We start from the raw sequence: 8,442 nt of genomic DNA on the forward strand, positions 1-8,442 counted from the left end.
ACAAGAGGCGAACCACCAATCACAACTTGGGAAGCTATGAAGGAAGTCATGAGAGCCCGCTTTGTGCCTACTCACTACAGTCGGGATCTTTTCAAGAAGTTGCAACTCCTCAAGCAAGGCACCAAGACGGTGGAAGAATACTACCAAGAAATGGAGATTTCCATGATACGAGCCAATGTCAAGGAAGATGACGAGCAAACAATGGCACGCTTCTTGAACGGCCTCAACCACCCAATCAAGCGGATCGCCGACTTCCAACCATACTCCAACCTCCTTGAGCTAGTTCATCAAGCGACCAAGGCCGAGCGACAAGTGCAAGATGACTTCAAATACGCCAAGTACTCGTCCAAGACCTACGGCTCCTACTCTCAAGCTCCCGCGACTTCGACACATCCTACAACAACTCGAGCATCACCAAGTATCGGCGACAAGTCAAGTTCCAAGCAAGTGGCACCTTCCTCGACTCGTCCTCCGGCAAGCACCTACAAATCCAAGACTCCCTCACCTTCGGCGCCTCCCGATGATCCCGTCAAGACAAGTTCAATCAATTGCTTCACATGTGGCGGCCGAGGCCACAAGTCCTTCCAATGCACCAACAAGCGAACGATGATCTTCAACGATGACGACACATATGACTCAATGAGTGAAGAAGAAATGGAAGCCATTGAGCACGTGGCCATGCACCGGCGCGTGAACGAAGATGAAGATGACCAAGTCTTTTGTGATAATGATTCAAGTCTCTCTCTCGTGGTCTCCAAGGTCTTGACGCTCCAACACCACCAAGAAGAAGACCAACGGTGCCACATCTTCCACACCAAGGCCGGCATCAATGGAAGGTCCGTCAAGGTCATCATCGATGGAGGTAGTTGCCACAATTTGCAAAGTGAGGAACTATGCTCCAAGCTTCAATTGGTCAAGAGGAAGCATCCGCACCCTTACAAGGTTCAATGGCTAAGTGACTCCAGCACTATCCGAGTTGAGCATACGGTCCAAGTCTCCTTCAAAATTGGTGCATATCAGGACACTTTGGAGTGTGATGTGGTCCCAATGACCATTTGCCACCTCCTTCTTGGCCGACCATGGCAATTCGACCATGGTGTTATCCACAATGGGCGTACCAATCACTATAGCTTCAAGATGAAAGGGAAGGAATATGTGCTACGACCTATGTCTCCTAGTCAAGTGATAGCCGACAAGCAAGCCACCCAACATGGAGAGAAGAGTGAGAAAGTGATCCACCCAAACGTGAGTGAGAGCCACAAGCCAAACTTGAGCGCCTCTTCGCCTAGAGAGAAAAAACTCATACTATTTGCCACAAAAAGTGAGATGAGAGAAGTGTGTGAGAACCCATCGAGTGTGATGCACTTTGTCCTTGTGTGCAAGGATGGAGAACCAAAAACTAACACCGCTCACGAGCTACCTTTGGTGTTTCAATCCCTTTTGCAGGAATTTCAAGATGTTTTCCCCAATGAGCTACCTCCGGGTCTTCCTCCTCTTCGAGGCATTGAGCATCGAATCGACCTCATCCCCGGAGCTCCTCTTCCAAACAAGGCTCCCTACCGCGTCAACCCCGAAGAGACAAAGGAGATTGAACGGCAAGTACAACAACTCATCGACAACGGTCATGTACGTGAAAGCTTAAGCCCTTGTGCCGTTCCCGTTATACTTGTGCCCAAGAAGGATGGTAGCTTTCGCTTGTGTTCCGATTGTCGACCCATAAATGTTATTACCGTTCGCTATAGGCATCCCATTCCTCGCTTAGATGATATGCTTAATGAACTTAGTGGAGCCAACTTTTTCTCAAAAAATGATCTTAAAAGTGGCTATTATCAAATCCGCATACAAGAGGGTGATGAATGGAAAACCGCTTTCAAAACCAAATTTGGCTTATATGAATGGTTAGTCATGCCTATGGGTTTATTGGAGGCTCCCGGTACTTTCGTGCGTCTCATGCATCATGTACTTCGCCCTTATATTGGAGTTGTTGTTGTGGTTTACTTCGATGATATTCTTGTGTTTAGCAAAACCATGGAAGAGCATCTTACTCATGTTAGGGTTGTTTTGCAAACACTTCGCAAGGAAAGTCTTTATGCCAACATGAAAAAGTGCACATTTGGTGTTGACAAAGTGGTTTTCTTGGGTTTTGTTGTCTCTTCCAAGGGTGTCCATGTTGATGAATCTAAAATTGAAGCAATTAAAAATTGGCCCCAACCCACCAATTTGCAACAAGTGCGAAGTTTTCTTGGCCTTGCGGGTTTTTATCGTTGCTTTGTGAAAGACTTTAGAACTATTGCCGCTCCTTTGCACGCTTTGAGCAAGAAGAATGCTCCTTTTGTTTGGGGACCTTTGCAATCAACCGCTTTTGATGAGCTCAAATCTTTGCTTACACATGCTTCGATTCTTGCTTTACCCAACTTTGAAAAAACATTTGAGGTTCATTGCGATGCAAGTGGTACCGGAATTGGTGGAGTTTTGATGCAAGAAAAACGAGCTATTGCTTATTTTAGTGAAAAACTTTCCGGTGCTCAACTTAACTATCCCATATATGACAAAGAATTGTTTGCATTAGTGCGTGTGTTACATGTGTGGGAGCATTACCTTAGACCGCATGAGTTTCTCATACATACCGATCATGAAACACTTAAATACCTCAAAGGTCAAACCAAGTTGAATAAACGGCATGCTAAATGGAGTGAATTCATTGAATCTTTTCCATATGTGATAAAGTACATTAAGGGCAAAGAAAACGTGATGGCGGATGCCCTTTCCCGCAAATGCATGTTACATACTCAACTTGAATTGAATGTCATAGGATTTGATCATATCAAAGATTTGTATGAGGGTGATGTGACTTTTGCTACTCCTTACGCTAAGTGTGTGACGCATACTTCTTGGGAACGATATTATATCAAAGATGGTTATCTTATGAGAGCTAACAAACTATGCATTCCCAAGTCTTCTCTTCGTTTGCTCCTTTTGCAAGAGGCTCATGGAGGTGGACTCATGGGACACTTTGGACGCGACAATACTTTCGCCACGCTCTCCAAGAACTATTATTGGCCCAAGATGTTTCGCGATGTTGCCCGCTTCACCAACCGGTGCTCTACATGTTGCAAAGCTAAGTCACACTCTCAATCCCATGGTTTACATATGCCTTTACCTATTCCACATCAACCTTGGGAAGACATTAGCATGGATTTTGTGCTTGGATTACCTAGAACTCAAAATGGCAAGGATTCGGTTTTTGTTGTTGTGGATCGTTTCTCTAAAATGGCTCATTTTATCCCATGCAATAAGATAGACGATGCTTGACATGTTGCCAATCTCTTTTGTAGGGAAATCTTGCGGTTGCACGGCGTGCCAAAGACAATTGTGTCGGATCAAGACGTCAAGTTCTTAAGCTACTTTTGGAAGACACTATGTGCCAAGCTCGGGATCAAGCTACTATTCTCCACGGCATATCATCCTCAAAACCAGGCCAAACGGAAGTCACCAACCGGACGCTTGCGACTCTCCTACGTGTGTTGATAAAGAAGAACATCAAGGAGTGGGAGGAGTGCCTACCCATCGCCTAGTACGCCTACAATCGTGCAAGACACTCTACAACCGGCAAGGCCCCCTTCGAGGTCGTCTATGGTTTCAACCCTTTGTCGCCATTGGACATCCTGCCTCTACCGCTTCAAGAACGAGCAAACATGGACGCAAGTGCAAGAGCCGCCTACCTCAAGAGGATGCATGAAGAAACACGTTCCATGATTGAGCGCCAAGTGCAATGCCTCTCCGCCAAGCTCAACATCAACAAGTCTCCAATGGTGTTCCAACTGGGTGATCAAGTATGGATACATCTCCGCAAAGACCGCTTCCCCAAGGAACTCAAGTCCAAGCTACTACCACGAGCCGACGGACCATTCAAGGTGATCGCAGGCTACAACGACAACACCTACAAGGTCGACATCCCACGCGACAAGTACAACATTAGCGACATCTTCAACGTCAAAGACTTGGCCAAGTACCATGGTGATGAAGAGCACGATCCATGGACGGATCTCTCCCAAGGGGGGAAGATGATGCGGAGCATCCCTCGACTACTCGCACCAACACTCCATCACCACCGCAAGCACCGAGTGGACCAATGACAAGAGCACGTGTACGCGCCTTCAAGAACGAGGTTGATTCTCTCCTCTTCGAGTTTCGTTCGGTTTCACTTGAGAATGGGATTCTACCTCAAAGAGATACACTATGCATTCTTAGGTACATTGGAGATCATCGTGAGAAGGAGAAGGTGGAACTACGAGCAACCATGAAGCACGAGAAGGAAAGAGACACCAAGGAGAAGGAAGGAAAGGAGGTCCTGGACACCCCGGGTGCCCGGACGGAAGGACCCCGGGTGCCCGGACTCGAAGACAAGGGAAGGGCAAAACCCCCCTGGACGCCCCGGGTGCTCGGCCACCTCAGCCCCGGGTGCACGGCCCCTGCCCTGGCCACGCTCCAGCCGGCCCCGAGTGCCCGGCCAGCCAGGCCCGGGTGCCCGGCCACCCCGCCAGGCCGCCTCCAGCACCACCCTGGGTGCCCGGGACTTGAGCCCCCGGATGCGCGGGCTCCCGCCAGCCGGCCCCTGAGCAGCCCGGGTGCCCGGCCCAAGTTGACCGGGTGCCCGGCCCCCTTCGCCCAACAGCATGTTGACGGACTTTTTGGCCTTGTACCACTCTCCTCTTGCCTTGTTTCGCCCCTAGACTATATAAGGACACCTCCTAGGTCATTTGTAAGGTTAGCAAAGATTAGACTAAGCATTGTGAGCCTTTGCTCCTTATATCTCCTCCTCTTAGGAGCTCAAGCCCCCACCTAGGGAAGAATCCATTGGATTATCAAGGCCTCCTCTTGGAGAAGATCATCAAGACCTCACATAGTGGGAAGAATTTACCAAGTGCTACTCTCCTTGTATTGATCTTGTAATCTTGTGGATCTCATGTGTGCTACTCTAGTGGATGTGATACTTGGGTTTGTTTGAGAGATTTGTTCTTGGTGTTCTTGAGTTTTTCCTCCTTTTCCCCCCTCCAAGTGTGAAAATATCCTTCCTAGGGTTTGACCCTACAACAACATAGCTAGCAGAGCTCATTCACAACTCCATTGGTTTGGACACGTCCAAGTTCAGGCATACTGCAAACCCATCAGTGCGAGCTTGAAGCAGAGCAATGAGTCAAACAACACTGTAAGTCAAACAACAGTTCAGATTGACAAAGGCTAGCAAGGGATTGCTGAGAATTTGCCATATACTCTTTTCTTTGTCCAAATAACTTCATATTTGGTGCTAAAGTTACTAATTCATCTTAGAAGAAGGAATCCATCATGGGATGGAAAGGAGAGAACAAAATCACTAACTATCAACTGAGATCAAGATGAATCCTTCTAACAATTTAGATATTGAGGGAGGGGGAAAAGGGAGTTGTTCCTACCTCAGTGTTGTGTATCATGGCGTCGAGCAAGAGCCGCTGGTCGTGCCGTCATGGGAGGAGGCACTCCATGAGGAGCCACCAGTGGTGCCATGATATCAAAAGAGCTGCAGCCAGGGATGGGATGAGGATAAGCCACCAGACTCTCGCTTCCCCTTCCCATGTGAGCTCCTTATTTCACTCCCTCGATTCACATCTTCTCTTGTTCCCTCTCACTTGCTGTCCTCCATTGTCGGCGGATCCACAAGACTGGAAGTTTGTGGGGGCGAGGTGGCATTCAGAGGAGGCACCACACGGTGGAGGAGGGATGGTGGCGGTCTAGCAACCTTGTTTCTCAGTAGGGGCGGTCCATGGCGCTAAATCAAATCAAGCGCCGCCGCCGCCGCCCTTTCACTACTAGGGAAAAGCCTAGCAGCAGCGTGGGTTTTGGGCCTATCAGTAGCGCGGGCAGGAGCGCTACTGATAAGGCGCTACAGCTAATGCTTAGCAATAGCGCGTCTTGGCCCACACTACTGCTAAATTGACTTAGTAGCAGCGCTTCATCAGGACATCGTTACTGGTAACTAGTAGTAGCGCTTCTCCTTACCCGCGCTACTACTATTTTTTAGTATTTTATTTCTTTCCTTTTTCTTTTCATGTTGTATTCATACACCTTTACACAAGTTTTCATACAACAGGAATTTAGAGATTGTTTTTACATCATAATGAGTTATTACATCATGGGGTGAAAGAACCGTGGACTAGTTTCAAGTGGATGTCCATCCACTTGAAACTAATCCGCGGTTCTTTCACCCAATGATATAATAATATCATCATCATCATCATATCATTAACAACTTAGCATCATAATACATCATTGTCATATAACACCTCCTCAATATCATCGTTTTTATCATTGACATCACATAACACCTCCTCAAGATCATCATTATCAACTCTAACACATTACCACATAATAAACATATTGTACCTCATAGGACCTATTACATTCGATTAAGACCTACTACATTTTCTAAGGTAAAATAACAAAAAACAAGATAGCCCCTGACTCTCCATTATGGAGAATGGAGATTAGCCTGTCTCCAATTCTTGCCTTTCGCTGAATGTTACTTCCAAGAACCTCCTTGCGAATGTCCATACATTTCTTCCATTCTCTGATGATCATGTGTTCACGGGTGTTAGAAATCCGATATGCATAGGTGAGCTCCGTAGATTTACCTGGCAGTATGTTCAGAACTAAGAGGCGACCATGCAGAGGCATCAGATGAGGCACACAATCCATCGGGAGTTTCTGTTGAAAAACATAATAATAACTTCATAGTTAGCAATGATGTACTAGTTTTAGAAGTATGCAAAAGATGCACGGATGTCGTAATAGTAAAAAATCTTACCAGGGTATCTCCAGAGAAGTTATCGTTGTTCAACACATGCACTAGTGGCACGTATTCACCATAATTTGGAGGAGTTCGATAATAGTCATTGTAATTCTCAAGAAGAGTACAAAATGCGATCAGATGATTTTTCTCCTTATATGTTAATTGGGTGCCTTCGGTGTAGTGGGTTTTATCTACCATCTTCCGCACAGTCTTCGAAGAATCAAAATAAGTTGTCAATGGAAATAAGCTATCAACTATTTTGAAATAAACAATATAAATTAGTTAAGAACTATGTTTGAGAAACTCACATAGCGGTACAATTGGAAGCGTATCAACAATGACCCAAATGTCCATATTGTCTTCCTCGCTGTCAGGATCACCAAGATCCATGGTGACAATCATACCCTCATAAAAACCATACATTTTGCAAAGTGCTTCCCAATTTTGGCAACCAAAATGGGTTACGCTCTGAGCATTGCACAGATTTACTTCAAAATCCATATCATGATGGGTCCTTAGGTGTATTTTCTTTGTTTCGAAATTTTCATGATCTTCAAAACCCATCCTGTCCAAGACATAGCGTCTTGCATGGCATGGGATAAGCTAGTCGAATTGTAAAATATGAAAATTAGACGTTGAAATAGTTGAAGTCATGCTTAATGGAGAAAAAAAACTTGTCGTTGTTGCGTACCGTTTCACAATCGAAGGTCTCCTCGAGCTTAATGCTGAAGCGCCGATCTTCGTCCAGCCGAACGAACCTGTCGCACATACCTCGATCGTTGTGGCACCAGCTACACTCCCCCGGGAGACCGTCGTCGTCCGAGTACGACATTTCCTACAATCATAATTCAAAGATTAAACTTTTACATATTCTAGCACAAGTCATGCCAGAATTCATGACAAAATCCAGCATGACCTTTGCTAAAAAAGGACAAATCGAGCGCCTGAAATTTGCCGGAACGGAAATTAATCAACACTCCGGCAAAACATAGGCCACTCGGAGATGTAAACTGAACATGAACGGCCACTTGGGCAACCACATATCCTATTTGAGCAACAACACAAGATATACAAGGATATTTGGCTGGTCTCACCTCGATGTCGGAGGGGGTCGGTGACTGGGACGACGGCGGGGATGTCAGAGGGGGTCGGTGACGGGGACGACGGAGGTCACCTGAAACCATATAAGTTATCACTAACAACAAACATGACATGTTCAACTAGTTTTATTAATTCAACTAGTTCTTACTAAATATAAACTTACTATAAATAGAAAAAAAACTAGTTCTTTCTAAAAATAAAGTAGTTCAACTAGTTATATTAATTATCTTACTAAAAATAGATTAGTTCTGTTAATTCAACTAGTTCAACTAGTTTATTAATTTACTTACTAAACTAGTTCAACTACAACTAAAGTAGTTCAACTACCACTACTACTACTAAAAATCTAGTACTAACTAAGCAACATCTAGTACTAGCTAACCCTAAATTAACATCTACTACTACTAAATCTAGTACTAACTAGTGGCAGGGGGTGGGGGGAGACGGAGAGGTAGCTAGGGGCGGCGAAGTCGAGGGCGGTGGGAGGAGGGCTGCCGGCGGAGGAGGGAGGAGGG

This window comes from Triticum dicoccoides, chromosome 2B (assembly GCF_002162155.2).
Source record: "Triticum dicoccoides isolate Atlit2015 ecotype Zavitan chromosome 2B, WEW_v2.0, whole genome shotgun sequence".
NCBI classification, from domain to species: domain Eukaryota; kingdom Viridiplantae; phylum Streptophyta; class Magnoliopsida; order Poales; family Poaceae; genus Triticum; species Triticum dicoccoides.